This window comes from Lactuca virosa, chromosome 1, assembly GCF_052849685.1.
Source record: "Lactuca virosa cultivar CGN04683 chromosome 1, Lactuca_virosa_CGN04683_v6, whole genome shotgun sequence".
NCBI lineage: Eukaryota > Viridiplantae > Streptophyta > Magnoliopsida > Asterales > Asteraceae > Lactuca > Lactuca virosa.
In genome coordinates, this window is record NC_136426.1 from 112,613,113 (window position 1) to 112,632,728 (window position 19,616).

The 19,616-nt window shown below is 39.3% G+C and overlaps 1 long non-coding RNA gene across 1 annotated transcript; it reads left to right on the top strand.

Annotated features, from left to right (window-relative positions):
* The first annotated feature begins 16,741 nt into the window (after nucleotides 1–16,741).
* Nucleotides 16,742–19,148, top strand: LOC145106224 (uncharacterized). Its single transcript, XR_013707503.1, has 5 exons — nucleotides 16,742–16,917; nucleotides 17,008–17,146; nucleotides 17,887–17,990; nucleotides 18,069–18,186; nucleotides 18,848–19,148. It is a non-coding gene; the product is annotated as an uncharacterized LOC145106224 (long non-coding RNA).
* The last annotated feature ends 468 nt before the right edge of the window (nucleotides 19,149–19,616 follow it).

Consider the following 19,616-nt stretch of genomic DNA (forward strand, 5'->3'; position numbering starts at 1 on the left):
AAGTGATGCATGATGCGAGTTGATTGAGATTAGCTGTCCTTTCAGACCTTAGGAGAGGTCTTGAGTGAGAAAAGTGAGGTCCCAAAGGCTTTGATTGTCTCATGTGTGATGTAGGTGGGTCTTAATGGATTAAGACCTTGAGTTAAGAGCTTTATGGACGTCCCAAGTAATAAAGTTTGAGACTTTATGAATCCTAGGCATGTTTGGTCGATGGATTTGAAGTTTGGGCTTAAGAGCTTAAGCCATTAAGAACTTATGTGGAATTTTAGTTCAGCGAGATTACGCCCCGCGTAAGCTGATGTACGCCCAGCGTAGTGGGTCAGTGTCCCTTTCCCATTCCGCGAGAATCGAAGTACGCCCAACGTACCAAGAGGGGTACGTCCAGCGTACTCCCTCTGTTGGGTTTTTGATTTTGGGCCTTAAGTGATTGGGCTGTTTATGGGCTAGTGGGGCTTGGGCCGTGACTGAACATTATGGATGGAGTAATTTAGAGCCAATAATTATTATGGACCTTGGATCTAGGCCCATTTGGTGAGGTGGGCCCAATTTAGTAAATTGGGCCAATATTGGGCTTTGCATGAGGATTTGGTTTTGGGTCTTGGCCCAATAAGAGGATAATGGACTTAATGAGTGTTGTGGGACCTTGGCCTAGAAAGTCATGTTGGATTCTAACTTGGTGATTAGCATGTGATAGTTGGGAGTCCCGGTGAGTCAGCGGTCAGAGATTTGCAGGATTTCGGCAGTTGCAAGGTGAGTTATCCTCACTATATCGACAGGGTCTACGGCACCAAGGACGGCCCTTTATTGGATGGAAATCCGGGTATTGTTTGTTATGTTATTGTTTTGCTAGATCTGCATCCTGATATTTAGGATGGTGTTATGTTAGTGACCTGGTTAAGGTCGGTACCCGGGATATAGGGTAATGTTATGCTAGTGACCGGTTAGGTCGGAATCCTGGTTAGGATGTTGATATGCTATGTGATCTGTTAGACTGTTTTGTCTGGTTGAGGATTGTTATGTGATTTATTGTTGTATGTGCACATGGTTGTTTGACGGGGGTTGGGTTGAGGCGGGTCCTGCTTTGTGCTGTAGGCCAACATATCCAGGGCGTACCGGATATTCCGAAGGCCCAGCGAGCGGTCCGGATAGGCTGAAGGCCCCAAGAGGACGGACCAGACGTGCCGAGGCTCGGAGAGTGGACCAGGCCGACTGAAGGCCCGGTGCGGGCGGACCAGTCATACTGTAGACTCAGAGAGTGGACCAGGTGGATTGAAGGCCCGGTGCGGGCGGACCAATCACACTGTAGACTCGACGTACATGGCTAGACTCGGAGGGTGGACCAGGTGGACTGAAGGCCCGGTGCGGGCGGACCAGTTACACAGTAGACCCGATGTGCATGGCTGTTCTATTTATGATATGTTATGAGTATGATATGTGTGGTTGGTATTTTGGGGGTAACTCACTAAGCTTTCGGGCTTACAGTTTCAGTGTATTGTTTCAGGTACTTCAGGAGATTGTGGCAAGGCGAAGGCGTGATCGTACCGCTCCTCATGTTTTATGATTTATATGATATGGTTCTGGGGGATACTCTGATGTTTAAACTATTTTGAAAACGAGTTGTATGAACGTAATGGTTTTTGAATGATTTAAAATGTTTTAATTTGGCTCAAATTTTATGGGTGTTACAAGTTGGTATCAGAGCCTTGGTTTGAGTGAATTGGAGGAACATTCGTGTAAATCCAGTCTCAAATCAAGGAGGGATTTTCAAAATGGTTTTCAAAAGGTTTTCGAAATAAGTAAAGGAGGATGCAGAGGGTACGATCAGCCAGAGCCAGTAAGTAGACCCCAAAATACCATACAAGTTATTTGATTATGTGATATGTTAGAACAGCATGCTAGTACTAGGCTAGGGATCTTCAGGAATTGCATGATAGAATTGCCTGATTATGTGATGCCTATTAGCCTAGGGTTTTCCTTATTTGAGATATGCAGCTTTTCCTCTAGGAGTGAGGATTGAGCGGGTGTGTGTATATATGGTTAGAGTGTTGTGGTGATACTTAAGACAAATATGGGTAGGTGTGGAAGGTAGTATGGGCCCGTACTACTGAAAGCACAGGACCCATACGTGTATCAAGGAAGTCACAACTCTCTAGGGTATCGGTTATGAGATAGTTCCCCGGGTGAATATGTGATGTGTCTAAGGGTCTCGTTGGTGTATTGTAGTATGGCGATTACGAGACGTTTCGGGGCAGGATCCGGTTTGGGATCAGGATCGGGAGAGGGTGGTCAGGATGGGTCAGTACCACCCGAGGTCATTGGTCAGATGAGCACGGACGAGTTGGATGCCAGGATTCGTGAGATCCTGGATGATGAGGTTGCTGCTATGTTCCGGGCCGAGTTGTCGGAGATGTTTGGGTCGATCAAGACCGCCATGGTCGAGTACTTTGATGAGCGCTATGCAGCTCTTGCGGAGGCGGCTGCCGCGGCAGCTACAGCGGCAGTGGCAGTGGCAGGGGGAGGAACCGGTCGAGGTTTTCAGTATCGGGACTTCGATAATACGAAGCCCCCTACTTTCGATGGAGTTCAGAATCTGATTGTTGCTATGAGGTGGTTGTCAGACGTGGAGGGATGTTTCTTCACGTGTTCATGCCCTGCTGATCAGAGGGTGAGGTGTGCTCTGAACCTGTTGAGGCTCGGAGCGAAGGATTGGTGGAGGTTGACTATGGGATCTTATTCTGATGCGTAGCAGGCTGCGGTTACTTGGGATCAGTTTCGGGAGATGTTCAGCACTCGTTATGTTCCGCGGGTTGAGAGAGAGAGATTGGCTCAGGAGTTCCTAGAGCTGAAGCAGGATTCAGAGTCGGTGCCATAGATCACCAGGATGTTTACTGAGAGGGCGATGTTTTGCCTGGAGTTTGCTTCGGAGCAGGCTCAGATGTCCCGATATCTGAGTATGCTCAAGAGGGATATTCGGCAGTTTGTGTCCACACAGAGGTGTGATACCTTGTTAGAGTTGCAGGAGGCCACCAGGCGGCGTGAGTTGGAGATTGAGTTGCAGTTGCGAGAGCAGAGGTAGGCCCCAGTGCAGTCGCAGCCGGCGCCGAAATGGTTCAAAACCGTTGACTCAAGGATTGGGAGTCAGAGCAGCCACACTTGTGAAAAGTGTGGGAAGGGTCATACCGGAGTTTGTAGGTCCGGTGGTGCGTGCCGCAAGTGCGGAAGAGAGGGGCATTATGCGAGGGATTGCCGTCAGTCAGCCCTGGTGCAAGATATGAGGATTTGTTATCATTGCCATCAGGTTGGACACTTGAGGGCCAACTGCCCACAGTTTGCTGCAGTATCGGTGCAGGCTCCAGCACCGGCCACTTTGAGGATTACTGGCAGGGGTCAGGGTGGAGCGGAGCCTCCGAGGGCTCAGGGACGCGCATTTCAGCTTACAACAGAGGAGGTCAGGGCAGAGCCAGATGCAGTTGCGGGTATGTTTCCATTGTGATATCTTGTTATCTTGTTGATTGTGTAGTATGGTAAATCTGTCTGCCTTGTTCCGCATGTTTCATAGTATGATTGAGGATCTTAGTAGTTAGGAGTGGTAGTTAGTGTTCAGGAGGATTCTTGGTCGAAAGATAAGGTATATGATCTCGTTGCTTGGAATAGAGACTGCGTTGCGAGGAGTGTTCAGTTGAGATTCGAACTTCCTTGGAGTTCAGGTGTGCGATGGCGGAAGGGTTATACGGTGAAGGTTACTCACTCCTGAGGGAGTCAGTTCATGGATAAGAGGGAATATATGGAGTAAGGGCGATTGAGCCATGCCGGTTTTGGGAACGGTGGTTAGTAGTCGATGCACTAAGTGGGGGAGAATTGGAAAATTCTCCAGTGGAACAACATGCATCCAGGGATGGTTAGCTGTTGGATTTCAACGTTGTGTTAGCCGAGAATGTGGAGATAGACACGTGGAGCAGGGAACAGACCATGGTTTTCAGAGAAAGTGATTGTTGAGAGGCCTGGGATCAGGCCGGGGTAAAAGATTCATAGAACGGATGTGGAGTTCGGAACCCCTAGAGGGCTAGAACAGACTGCATGGGAGGGATTCCCGGAAGGAATGGTTCAGGGTGATGTGCGACGGCATTTGAGCGGTTCGGATAAACTGAAGGCCGAGAGGTGTACCAGTCAGGCTGAAGGTTCGGGGGAACAATCCAGACAGGCTGAAGGCCCAGGAGGGCGGTCCAGACATGCTGAAGGTTCTGAGAGTGGTCCAGATAGGATGAAGTCCTGGGAATGCGGTCCAGTCATGCTGAAGACTCTGTATGTGTTCATGGATCGATAGAAGGAGAATGAGTGAATAAGTCACCATGCAATAGTAATCGATATGGTTTGGCCCCAAGTATTGATCATGATGATGGAGTCGGCCGGAGGTTCAGGGAACGGTCCAGACAGGCTGAAGGCCCAGGAGGGCGGTCCATACATGCTGAAGGTTCTGAGAGTGGTCCAGATAGGCTGAAGGCCTGGAAGGGCGGTCCAGTCATGCTGGAGACTCTGTATGTGTTAGTGGATCGGTAGAGTGGAGTTTAGCTCAGTGGCACTTATAAGTGCGGTTATGGTTGTAGAGTAGACTTCCTGGAAAGGAAAGGTATGTAACTCCGGAAGGAGTGTGGGTCCTCTGAAAGGGAGGCAGTGGAGTAAATGGATGATCGAAAGTGCTTCAGCTATTGGTAGTAAGCACTGGGATTGTACCAGATATATGGAAGCACATACGGGTTGGATGCCCGTTGAGTTTGTGGCAATGTTGGATGATGCGCAGGCATGTTTTCGGTCTCCTTGGAAGAGGAGGAGGATAGTGGTTCCAGATCGGGGAATGGGACAGAGGAAGGTGATTCAGCAGGATAACAGACTTGGGAGCAGTCTGGACCGGTGCTGAGGACTACATAAGGATATTACAGTCGGAGGTCAAGGACCTAGAGATCGCGATAGGGAAGTGTGAGTGGGTTATACTCAAGTGTGGCGAACCGGAGAATTCGAGGGGGGACGCAAGGACAAGGTCCTTGGTTCCGAGTATGGTTTTGGGTTTGAGTTATGTATGTGGAGGTATTCCAATCTGGGGTATTCCATCATGAGGATGACCGGACCCTATGATTGATTGGACCTGATGTGTTTGGTATTCCAACCCGAGGGTTGATTGGGCCAAACATGGGCCAGGTGTGAGTGTTGGTTTTGGTAAGGGTATTGATGTATGTACGTTTGGGTAGCCAGAGTTGACAATTGGCGATTTCGAGGGCGAAATCATATTTAAGTGGGGGAGAATTGTAACACCGCGTTCTAAGAGTAATTATTCATGGATCCCCGAGATCAAGAGTAAGGGCGTTTCGGTCTTTTATGGGCAATGGGTTTTATTCGAGAAGGTTTCGGGTCGGGGTGTGTTGCTAGAAGCGTAGGGCTTCTCGCCACCTTTTCGTGGATATAAAGTTCGTCGGAAACGGGCTTAGAATAAAGGAGTTATGACACTTTGAAGATAGTGTCAATAATAGTCCCTAAAGGAAATATTTGGCAAAGGGGTCCTAGGCATGCATGGAGTGCATGCGTGTAATTGGCTGGGTACGCCCAGCGTAAGCTAGGTTACGCCCAGCGTAGAGCGGTTAAATGAACGCGGGTGTTGGGGGCGTACACCCAGCGTACGTCCAGTGTCCAGAAACCCTAATTTTAGGGCCAGCCACTATATAAGGAACATTATGGTTCCAAACCTAGCCCCCATATCTGCTCTCTTACTCTCGGAAACCCTAAGTAGCCGTTTTCTTCCATGATTGTGGACATTTGACCTTGGGGAGCTTGGTTTGGCAAAGGAGAGCCTAGGAGAAGAAAGAAGAAGTTGTCAAGGAAGGAGTTGGGTGGCTGGAGCTCGTAGATCTGGGAAGGCATCATCTTCTGGATCCCTTTTGAGGTATAAAGTATCTTGCTTGACATCTATTTTGTGTAGATCTAGGTGTTATGAGGTTTTGACACCATTTCTTGTCCCAAAAACCCCAAAGTGATGCATGATGCGAGTTGGTTGAGGTTAGCTGTCCTTTCAGACCTTAGGAGAGGTCTTGAGTGAGAAAAGTGAGGTCCCAAAGGCTTTGATTGTCTCATGTGTGATGTAGGTGGGTCTTAATGGATTAAGACCTTGAGTTAAGAGCTTTATGGACGTCCCAAGTAATAAAGTTTGAGACTTTATGAATCCTAGGCATGTTTGGTCGATGGATCTGAAGTTTGGGCTTAAGAGCTTAAGCCATTAAGAACTTATGTGGAATTTTAGTTCAGCGAGATTACGCCCCACGTAAGCTGATGTACGCCCAGCGTAGTGGGTCAGTGTCCCGTTCCCAGTCCGCGAGAATCGAAGTACGCCCAGCGTACCAAGAGGGGTACGCCCAGCGTACTCCCTCTGTTGGGTTTTTGATTTTGGGCCTTAAGTGATTAGGCTGTTTATGGGCTAGTGGGGCTTGGGCCGTGACTGAACATTATGGATGGAGTAATTTAGAGCCAATAATTATTATGGACCTTGGATCTAGGCCCATTTGGTGAGGTGGGCCCAATTTAGTAAATTGGGCCAATATTGGGCTTTGCATGAGGATTTGGTTTTGGGTCTTGGCCCAATAAGAGGATAATGGACTTAATGAGTGTTGTGGGCCCTTGGCCTAGAAAGTCATGTTGGATTCTAACTTGGTGATTATCATGTGATAGTTGGGAGTCCCGGTGAGTCAGCGGTCAGAGAGATGCAGGATTTCGGCAGTTGCAAGGTGAGTTATCCTCACTATATCAATAGGGTCTACGGCACCAAGGCCGGCCCTTTATCGGATGGAAATCCGGGTATTGTTTGTTATGTTATTGTTTTGCTAGATCTGCATCCTGGTATTTAGGATGGTGTTATGTTAGTGACCTGGTTAAGGTCGGTACCCGGGATATACGGTAATGTTATGCTAGTGACCGGTTAGGTCGGAATCCTGGTTAGGATGTTGATATGCTATCTGATCTGTTAGACTGTTTGTCTGGTTGAGGATTGTTATGTGATTAATTGTTGTATGTGCACATGGTTGTTTGACGGGGGTTGGGTTGAGGCGGGTCCTGCTTTGTGCAGTAGGCCAACATACCCAGGGCGGACCGGATGTTCCGAAGGCCCAGCGAGCGGTCCGGATAGGCTGAAGGCCCCAAGAGGGCGGACCAGACGTGCCGAGGCTCGGAGAGTGGACCAGGCCGACTGAAGGCCCGGTACGGGCGGACCAGTCATACTGTAGACTCAGAGAGTGGACCAGGTGGATTGAAGGCCCGGTGCGGGCGGACCAATCACACTGTAGACTCGACGTACATGGCTAGACTCGGAGGGTGGACCAGGTGGACTGAAGGCCCGGTGCGGGCGGACCAGTTACACAGTAGACCCGATGTGCATGGCTGTTCTATTTATGATATGTTATGAGTATGATATGTGTGGTTGGTATTTTGGGGGTAACTCACTAAGCTTTCGGGCTTACAGTTTCAGTGTATTGTTTCAGGTACTTCAGGAGATCGTGGCAAGGCGAAGGCGTGATCGTACCGCTCCTCATGTTTTATGATTTATATGATATGGTTCTGGGGGATACTCTGATGTTTAAACTATTTTGAAAACGAGTTGTATGAACGTAATGGTTTTTGAATGATTTAAAATGTTTTAATTTGGCTCAAATTTTATGGGTGTTACACCAATGTTCATAGATTTGATAAATATGGTATCCTATTTTATCTACGTCCATGGGTTATAAGTCCATGCTGGCAATGTAATTCACTAGACTGCCTAGAATAGTCAAGTGTTGTCATCTACTCTGGTCGATGACTTAGACATACTTGCCAGTTGTCTGATCTGGACCCACCCAAGAAAGGGGAGGACTTCACTCCGTTCTGATATCACATTCCATCCCAACTATGAGACTTAAGCAACCTTTATGAGTCTTATCCTTAAACCTAAATCAAGACTTATAACTAAAGGAAATCGATTCCCAATACAGTTTCTAATCCAATTATCATATTTATACGAATAACACATAACAAAAATAATACAGATAAACATTTAATATTACTTAATAGTATTAATACTTTTTAGATTAAGATTATGTTCTCGATAATAACTACACACTCACATGACAGAGTGTCTGGTGATTGGTGAATCGGGCAGAGCTTCGCCTTACACCTTTTCCGAAAGACCTATATGTATATAATGCTAAGTCTTAGTCTAGCTTCATGATTTATGAACTATTATCCTAAGGGTTTAGATTCCTCAACAATCCCAAAGTTTACTTTAAGATCTATTTAGTAAGGGTTAGCCAGGTATGACAGTCGGGAGGAAAGACTATTTCGACATATACTCTTTCTAAAATCCAACAACCAAGCCAATGTGACCATTCTAGGCACCTCTCCTATAAGTAGATCAATCAATATAACGACTTGGGATCATTGATAAATCATAATTATAAGTTCCTAGTAACTACTTATAACTATAATCATAAATTACACGGAAGCAGAGTAAGTGTAGCTCACTTACATAGTAGTATTGATGAGAACCGGGATCTAATTGGGAAGAACAACTGGCTGAACACTCAGGGGTGTCGCAGGGCTTCGCTGCAGAACAGAAACGAAGGAAAAATGCGGCTACAGGAAGGAGAATCGAGAGAGAAGAGCTGTAGGGGTATGGGGATGAAATAATATATGAGGATGACTATTTATAGACTAGAACGACATGCGCGTCACGCATGCCATAGGGTGCGCCGCGCCTTCAGGTCCTGCTGGTTCCAGTGGGCTTCTGTCACGTGTCGTGTCGCTGTTCACCCACCTCGCTTCCTTCTATAAGGTGATACGTGTCACACTCTTATGGATCCACGTGTCGCGTTTTTGTGGAGCCACATCAACGTGTATCTTGGAGGAAGCGGCTATTGACCATGCCATGTGGAGCCCTCTCGTGGTGCCACGTCATCAGCGTGCGTTGCGTACTTCGCGCACGATTTTCCAAATTTACAAAATGGCGTAACAACTTCATACGAGATCCATTTTCGACGTTCTTTATATCACCGGAAAGATCTCAACGAGATCTACAACTTTCCTTTGATCCTAACAGCTAATTCTTACTCTATCAAAAATTTATATTTTTCATAGGCTTAGGGTGTTGAATTCGCTGCGAAAATCATAACTCTTTCATCTGACACCCATTCTTGACCGTCTTTATATCGTCGGACTCCTATTAAAGAGATCCGCGATTCTTGTTTAGATTGTTTTAGCTAACAATCAACCGAATAGACTTTCGATTTCTGCACCCGCACTGTTGCGCTGAAACTTCGAAAAATCATAAGTTCCTCTCACGAAGTCAGATTTGGACGTTCTCTATATACACGATCTCAGTTTAATGACTACTACTACTTTCGTTTGGATCACTTAGGCTAAAAAGTAATTTATCAAAAATATACCTTTTACGATACGCAGAGCCGTGCCAGTTTAATCGTGAAACTTCGAAGATGAATAACTTCTTCATACGAAGTCAGATTTGAACGATCCTTATATCTAAAGAATCCTTATTACGAATACTATAACTAGGTTAAGATTATTTGTCCCAAATAATCTTTTATTTTTGACGCGTATTTTGATCTTATTTATTTTATTAACAAATACTTATATAATTAACACATAATATCATATAAAACACATAAGCATATAAATATATGAATAATCATTTATTCATTCATATAAATATTATAGTAGTTAACAAAAGTGATTACAGACTATGACTAATCTAGTTGGAAATGCGGGCGTTACAACATCCTACTTTTTTTTTTCATTTTTTCCATACATATATACATACATTACATACCAATATACACACATTGCATACATTTATGCATTCTATTTCATATACTTACATCATACACATTACATACATACATAATGCATAAAATATGATGAACTACATTAGAATACTTCATGAAATGGAATAGAGCCCGTGATGGAACAAAATCAGAATGGTGGTAGTGCTGTGGGGGTGTTGTGGTGGAAAAAAATATGGTAGCTGTGGTGGCGGTGATGACAACCGGAAATTAGTGGTTAATAAAGACTAATACACAAAATAAAACACCCAAATTAGTAGTTAGTCACTTAGATAGTCAGAGGAGAGAAAAGAAATCCAAAAAAATGTGGAGAAACACCTGTGTCCCGACAAAAAATCTGGCAGCTAACTGTTGTCGCCGGTGTTGCTGCTTTTGTCATCGGTGATGGCACCCTTGTTGTCGCCTAGAGGCTGTAAGGGTTTGGATCAATTTCGATATCATACGAAAGATTAATGTCGATGAGAGGCGGAAATGAGGACAGAATACGGAAATCAATGGAGGAAGGGGTATATCTGTGCAAACCTTTAGCGAAGACGAGAGGCTTTAGCGGCAACATTCGGGTTCTAGCACTACCATAAAATTTCAATTTAGCTATGGAAAAATTCCATAGAAAAATGATGAAATTCCGTAGCTAAAGATGAATAACTACGTAATTTGCTACGGAAATTTTCAATTAGACTTTGTTGCTATTTTGCTTGTAGCAAAGTGTTTAGCTACAAAATTATAATTTCGTAGCAGTTTTGCTATGACAGTTTCTATGGTATCTATTTCGTTGCAAATTGAGTTCCGTAGCATTTTCGTAGCAAATTCCATAACAATTTTTCCATAACAAATTTTGTAGCAATTTTTCCGTAACAAATTCCGTAGAATTTGCTATAGCAGTGTCACCGTCTGGAGGGAAAATATACCATGTTTTTTTGGAGCATTATACGGCGACGTGTCGTCGCCACTAATAGTTTAAGCGATGTTCGTTGCCAGCCGTTCTATTAGGTCCGGATCGACGGGTAGGTTTAAGCAATCTCTTTTGACGTGGATTGTGGTTTTCTACCTTTAGCAGCAACACCATTAACGGTGACACACACTTTTGAGCGGCGACAGGTAATGCAAAATCTACATGTTGCCGCTAAAAGTTTGCGTCGCCGATAATGGTGTCGCCGTTATTGCGTTGATTTCTTGTAGTGAATAAGTTTCTGTCGTTCAGAAAAAAGTACAATAACTAGGTATCTGGTCGTCTTAACTAGTTGATCGAATGCACTAATTAATTAGATTGTTTCTTCTAACTTCCTATTGCTTTTAGATGCCCCATTTTTGCCTGAAGTAATTCAACTTATAGTTAAGCATCTTTAGATAGTTCAACTAGTAAATGTTATATGTTATATGTTAAATAAGAGAACTTGACTTCTCTTTATGTACATATTAAACAACCGTATCCTATATGTATTTATATTTTTTACTAACAAATTTATTTTACAATATAACAATTAACCAAGCATCCATCGCATATATAGACGAGGAAAAGTGAATATACATTAAAAAAAAACAACAATAAACAAACCAATAAAAGTACATTGTTATTATTTGTTCAACATGTAGCAAACTCAACATCAAATCAAAATGACACCAACTACCTCTAGTAGCCTATAATTATGTTTCCCTCCATTATTTCTCCAAACACATAAGGCTTCAAAACCTTTTGGCATCCCGTTCCTATGAAAAAAGTTCAAACTAATTTGTAAAAGTGGAAAGCTATGATAGGAAAAACATATAAACAAATAAAAAAAGTACATTGTTATTTCTTACGCCTGCCCCAACTATTTATCAGTACAAAACATTAGAATGATAAAAGTTCTTGTGGTTGCCATTAGTAACAATCTAATGAGTATTCTTGCTTTATGAGGATGCATGGGTTCTTGATTGCAACACTCCTGAACAGTTGGATACTCTTACTAAAGCGCCTCCACTTGATAAATTTATGAGCTTCAAAGATGTCTGCACATTTGAATCCGGGGGAGGGGGGGGGGTTGTCTTCTCTGTTTGATATTAATCCAAAGAGCAGTAAAACTACTACATTCCCTTTATTAAAATGTTCTTAAGCATGAGTACCAATATTATAAGTTTACTTGATTGAGATACACGTATGTCTTAATATGGTCGAACACTACTCCCTCAACATGATTGAAATGTTATATCGTATTGTGCTACATATAAAAAGGCTAATTTTTGTTCTTTCAATTTTTTTTTTAAGTTTAATGTTAATTACCATATGTTGTTTAGAAGTTAAGAGGTTCTTTCTTATTGTGGTGATCTTACCGATATTTGCGCATACTTGTACACAACTAATTTGTAATTTTAGCACTATATAGAAGGAATAGGTAGTTGGGCTCATCCCCAAATCGATATACAACTATATGTTTGCTTTATGATCATCCCAATTGACTTGAAGTAAAGAGTATGTAACCTCATGAAGTAGAACGAAAGCAAAAATATGATAAAACTCATAGAACTTATATTATTGAATTTCAAGATGCCTATGAAAGGCTTACAAAAGGGAACTAATTTGTAAACAACAAATTTTCTCTATGTATAACAATTTATGTTTTATATAGTTATACAATACAATATTTTAAAACATAAATTGTAGTGTATGGAGATAAACGGTTGTGTACGAATCAACTCCCCTTACAAAACCCCTTATCTAGAGGGATCTAAATTTGGCAGGTATGTCATATTTTGAAAAAAAATGAAATTGACATTTAAATCTACTAATTAACCTCCTAAATAAAAGAAGAGATTTCACAAAATAAATAATACACATATTCTGTCAAAATTTACGTCCGTTTTAAGTTGAGCCTCGTTTGACCTCATTTGTCTTTCTCCCAATTGTCCATATAAGTTTCTGCCAGATCATCTATGTGCTCCACATCACCTCATATTTATGCAATTTTGCATTTATACAAACAAAAAAAGCTTAGTACGTACTTCAACTTATAAAGAGGAATGTTTTTAAATGCAATGTTCTACCGTATGAAATAACCTTCCATGGAAATCATTTACATAAAGGAAACAACCACTGTGTTGCTAGCTCTGGCTAGCCTTCGGGCTTGATCCCTGATAATAATTTTGCTATTATAAAAAAGGAAAAAAACACTGGAAACATGTAATCTTACAATAGATTATGATTTTTATGCAATGTGAAACAATGCAAGATAACCGATGCCAAAGATAAACACTGAAAGACTAGTGAAGCTGCAACTATATCGATTAACTGAACAAAAGCCTAAAATGCATCGATGGTATTTGATGATTTATTGATATAGACACAAAAATATTAATGTCTTCGGGTTAGAATCCATGTTATAAATTTTGGCTTGACAGAGATCACTATCATTATCAGAAGAGAAGGTCTAACATGAGAAAGAACAGCATGTCAGGTTAGCCAAGGTGTGACTGCCAAATCAACCAAACAATGAGGCATTCCTTGCTATCACACATTCAATGGTATGTGGCAAGTCATCCTTGGCTACCAAACAAGAATACTCTTCTCTTCATGTAAGAACTACTCTTCATCTTCTGTTATATGCTTTAATATATGTGCATTACTCGTTTTAGTAACATTGTGTATTTATAGCTCGCCTCTGATAATTTAGTTATGAATGGAACCTAATAATTAATATTCTTTCTTCCCTTTTTATCTTTCCAATTCTCTACCATGTACACCATATCTGATAGAATATATTCACTTGTTAGACCGTGCATATGAACCCCATTCTGTATATCTATATAATGTTCTTTAATAAACGACCAAAAAATTTCCATGGGTTGACTTCAACTATTTGTATATGATCCCCCACTCAGCCCAATGAATCTCTTCATGAATTGTTTTTATTTATATCGGCCATTAATTGCGTTTATTGTCAACTCTGCTGTTATATTAGAAGTTCAAATTTTGATTTATGGATTTTGGTACTAGTATATATTGCTTCATGTGGGAAATTTTATATTTTACTTTTTGTACGTATTTTCATAATCTGAAGAATGTCAGGGAATCAAAGCATGCCGCAATACGCAATTGATTCTACATCAGTCTCAACGATTGACTTTTCTTATACATGTTTGTCACCCATGCTTTAAAATGAACCTTTTTGCAGATTTGGTGATGGTTCTTGGATTCCTTTCAAAGTAAAGTCAACTACTCTCATTCGTTAGCATATGGATTTTAATATATACACTTAAAAATTATCCTTCTGCCTTAAACCAAGCCATGCAAGCAATCAGTAAAATATCTATAGATGATTAGCAATTGATGTTGATCCCAAACCATCTGATTTCAGGTGGGGAAATAACATAAACTCCCTAAGAACTTTATAGGGTTGGTTCATTTAGTCCATAAACTATTTGTGTGGCTTTATTAGGGCATAAACCCGCTTTTTCGGGTTTGTTAGGTCATTTTGGAAGAATTGAAGGGGTAAACGGTTTATCCATTGCCACATAAACACTTCTTATGACCCCACTTCCCTTTACCCAGGTATGCAAATATGCAATAGATCATCCTTCATACGTTCTTTGAAAAACCAGAAATTAGATCTTACACAAATCCACGACAACATTTTCCTCGTTCTTCCCTCCCTCCCGTTCCTCGCCCTTCACAAACTACCATAGATAACACAAAATTTACATACAAATGCAAGAAAAATCTTCAAAAAATGATTGGGATCTTAAAAAAAAATCATCAGAAAAAAAATGCAAACCTAAATAACTGGTTTGGGTTAAAATAAAAAGATCGAAGAACCTGAAAGTGAAAACCTAAATCAGTGGTCGATGGAGAGACTGTCGGTGGCAAACCCAGTTCATCATTGAAAGCTTCTATTAGATACCCCAGATTCAGCTTATCGACGGGCTTCGACAGATTGAATATTTATCCTCAAAGCTCATAATCACAGGATATGTAATGTTCGCACCACCGTATGTTGTCCTGTTCTGTTCTCTGTTCTGGTGAAGATCTTCTTGAGTTTTGTCTTTTGAGGAACAATCTCGCTATTGATTCTATATAATTTTTGCAATATATCATTTTTTATGCTCTGCAAGATAGTGTATAACACTTCAAATTGACTAATTCTTCAACATCCTTGCTTAGATTATCGGTTGTCAGTATATCAATCAACGTCGATAACTCGAGAGTAAACTCATGAATTTGTTCGTGATTGATTGATACTCAATCAAAAGCCATATTTTACTTCCATTACAACAATCTTCAATCAACTCTTGCTCTGCAAGATAATGTACAACTCTTCAAAGCACAACACCACCGACATTGATTCTTGTGGGCTAGATAGAGAGGCCAGAAGAGGTAGAAATAAAGACCAGAAACAAAATTGTGCCATGCTTCAAGGATGTGAATCTCAGAATTTGAAACTTATGATTCAAGCTTAATCTACGAGGCAGTGATAGGTGTGGTAGTTAATGAGATGGAGGTGGGTTGCACCATGAGTGGCGGTGAAGAAGATGACTGCATCAATTTTTAAATGAATTATTTCATAAAAGTTAATTAGTACACCTAGGCAGTCATATATTGCCACATCAATGTTGATTCGGTGCCACATGTGCTTCAACTATATTAGTGACAAATTATACGGTTGTTTTAGGTGAATGTGACTAAAAAAGCAGGTTAGCAGCTACTTTATGTCCCTATAAAACCACATAAATAGTTTAGGGACTAAATGGACCAACCCTAAAAAGTCTATAGGATATTTGTGTCATTTCCCCATTTCAGGTAGTACCAAAGTTTTTAAATTTAGGTATAAAAATGTAAGTTAGAGAATTTTTCTCTGTAAACAAATATTATAATCAATTTGCAATTTAATTACTCTTACACTTCATATAAATTGTAGATCATCCATGCATGTGCATGTATTTAGTTTTCTAGATTGAAATAAGAGTTATTCACTAAACCATATTTTTGGTACCACAAAATGGCCATTAAAATAAGAGTTATACTTTTAACAAATATATATATATATATATATATATATATATATATATATATATATATATATATATATATATATATATATATATATATATATATATATAGTTCAAATAAAAAACAGTAAATAGTGTGAGAATGTAAAAACACTATTTTATGTTATTATTCTGTAATGAATTTTTTATCCACAGTTTTATGTCATTATTCAGAAATAAATAAATGAATAGTCGCAGGTTAAAACTAAAATTAAAATTTACTACAAAAATACACATACATAAAATTATAATAGAATAATAACATTCTAATGAATATATGAATAATCAAACGTTAATATTCATATTAGAATTATTTCAACAATATACATATGCAACATTCATTACAGAATAACAACATAAACATAGTGTTTTTATGCAACAATATACATATGCAACATTCATTACGTTCTCACACTATTTATTGTTTTTATTTGAACTTACTTTTACATATATATATATATATATATATATATATATATATATATATATATATATATATATATATATATATATATATATATATATATATATAAAATCTGGCAAGGTCTTATTAACACTAATGTTTGGAGGTCTTATTAACACTAATGTTTGGTCCTTGTCATTTTTAATCCAGATTTTCCTTTAAGTTTACATTTGTGGTCCATTTTCATTGAAGTTAGCTTTCCAACCCTGACTCCTATATGGTGGTGGCTGAAGACGCTTAGTCATTTATTGACTGACGCGTGTCCATCTTCACCGCTTTATTCTTCCAATCAGATGCAAACAACAAATGATATCGGCTTAGGAGTGATACGCTTCCTTTCTTCTGATCCGGACGAACCCACAAACTCACTGTCATTAGTAATGATTATTGATTCTTCAATTTTACGTCTTCTCCATTTTAATCGTCTTCTTGGTATGCTCTCAATTCCTACTGCTACCAGCGACTTTCACCACCACCATGATTTTCACCAGTCACGACTGTTTCTACTCCCGCTATACGTTACTAACAATTAAAGCTTAATTTATTAAAAGTCCGGAATCAGTTCAGGTAATAGTCTTCAACCCTTCTTTCGTTTCTTCCTACACGTACCCTACTTTCGTATTGGCTTTTAACTTCATTTGATTTTTACATAATTAGATGAATTTGCCCTCCGTCTACTGCACCATCGGTTCTTAATTTTCAAACTTGACAAAGAAAAAAACGACACAGAGATCTCCCATTTGCGTCTTTGGTGAAGTGGTTAATTTCTAGAAATAGAAGTTAGATATGGACAGAGGTATGACGTTCTTGTCGCGGTCAATTCTTCTCTACCTCGGTACTTTTTTAATTTTAAGTTTTAGGGTTCTTCTTGGTACTGATTCCAATAAGTGTGATTGATATAAGAATTAAAAGGTACATTTATAAACATAATACTGTCTAAATTATTGATGGTGTAATTTCTATAGGAATTTTGTAGGGCATAGAAATTGTAGTTTCTTGAGTTTTTTTTTTTTTTTTTTACTTAAAGTTGAAGAATTTTTATTCGGACTAGCTGCTACATACAAGTGGTTCAACGAATGGTTAACAAAAAAGTCGAATAAATGAAGGTGAAACTCATATTTAATGTAGTAATAATTATTCGAAAAATCCATTTAACAATATAATTTTTTTATTAAATTATGCTTTCTGGTAGAAAATTAAGTTTTTTTTATTGTTGCCACAAATTTGCAAATTGCAGCATGTTGCTAATTGTGCCTTTTTTACCCAAACATTTGGGTCATGAGCCTTGAATTGGTCATGTATAAGAAACATTTTTTTTTTCGGATAAATAGCAACACAATTTTTTTTGTCTTTTACTTTGGTTTAATGACATCTGCTAATAAAACATTGCTCAACTTGTTTATTCTTTTTCCAACGGGCTTGATGTTGCTGGTGTTGTGGCATGCTTAAAATGTTGTAATGATCTGTTGCTAAATCAGCCGACGGATTGTTATACAACACTTCATTTAAGTTTTTTAACTAATACATCAGCTGTAGATGTTGGGATGCAGATTATATTGCGGCGTGTAACCATTTGTCGATCCATGTTGCAAGAAAATTTAAAGCTGATTTAGTTCTAATTTCAGCTGGATTTGATGCAGGTTAGTTCTACTAACTATCAACGATCATAAAGTTATGTTTTTCAGACTATAATTTTCCTTATTTGTATTTTTGAGCAGCGGTGATCCTCTTTCAGCTTTTTCAAAAGACACGTCTTAATGATTGATTCGGTTATAATAAAATTAAACGTGCCCACCCACGAAAGGATCTGGACAGCAAAAGTGTAATTTTTCGAAGGTGAGTTTGGAAGTGTTCGATCAGGGGAACATAAGTAATTTTATTATATTAGAGTTTTTTTTCCAAACTGCGACTACATACTATTTTTTTGGTAAAAAAAAATAGTAATTTTAACAGTTTTTGTCCAAAATCCCCTACATACTTTTTTTTTTGATAAAAAAATAATGATTTTAACAATTTTGACGAAACTGCCATAAAAATAATAATGATTTTAACAGTTTTGACCAAACTGCCCCTACATACTATTTTTTGGTAAAAAAAAAATAGTGATTTTAACAGTTTTTGTCCAAAATGTCCCTGCATACTGTTTTTTTTGATAAAAAATAATGATTTTAATAGTTTTGACCAAACTGCCCTACATACTGTTTTTTTGGTAAAAAAAATAGTGATTTTAAGTGTTTTTGACGAAATGACTCTATATATATATATATATATATATATATATATATATATATATATATATATATATATATATATATATAAAATTATGATTTTAACAGTTTTTGTCCAAAATGTCCCGTATATATTGTTTTTTTTTGGGTAAAAAATTAATGATTCAATAGTTTTTAACAAAACTGTCCTTGCATACTGTTTTTTTTTTCGCAAAAGTTAGTGATTTTAACAGTTTTTGACGAAAATGCCCGTATATACTGTTTAACAGGTTTGACCCCATCTGTTGTGATTCCGGTTAAAATTGAATGCCATTTTCACAAGTTTATTGCTTTTAAGACCATTTACTGTTGGAAATCTGTCAAATTTGTTACATAGACTGTATTATTTGCGGCTATAAATAGGCAAAATAACTAAAACTCTACAAAGAGTCGACCAACAAAAAGAGATTTGAGCAACATCAAAACAACAGGGGCGAAACCAAGCCAAAACAGGACCTGCACTCAAAACTGTCCAAAACAACCCCTACACTTAAAACGAATGCAATAGGTACCGGTTAAAAATGATTTTTACAGCCCCTCTGTTGTGATTCCAGTTTAAATTTGTGATCTTTTAACAATGAACACTCAACATTTATATGATCTTTTAACATGTTTGACCTGAATCGGATTTTTTTTTTTTTTTTTTGCTGTGGCCCAGCCCAAAACATGTTTGACCCCATGTGGCCACCCATAGCCTAATGCCATTAAAAGCATTTATGATCTTGAAGTGCATATATATTCCAATCATGAATCTAAAAATATTGATAGAATGCTTTGACTATACTCTGAAAGTCACCAAATCTGGAAAAAGAGAAGTTTGTTCCAAAGCATGGGAAATATGGACGACAAGTAATCCACAAGGAACATCACATCACTGCATATTAATCAATCAAATCAATTACATGCACTTGCATGTCGGGCTCAGCTATTGTCATAAGGAAAGCATCCAGGACTTGGAGTGCATATAAGCCAATCCATATGAATACGAAAACATAATAG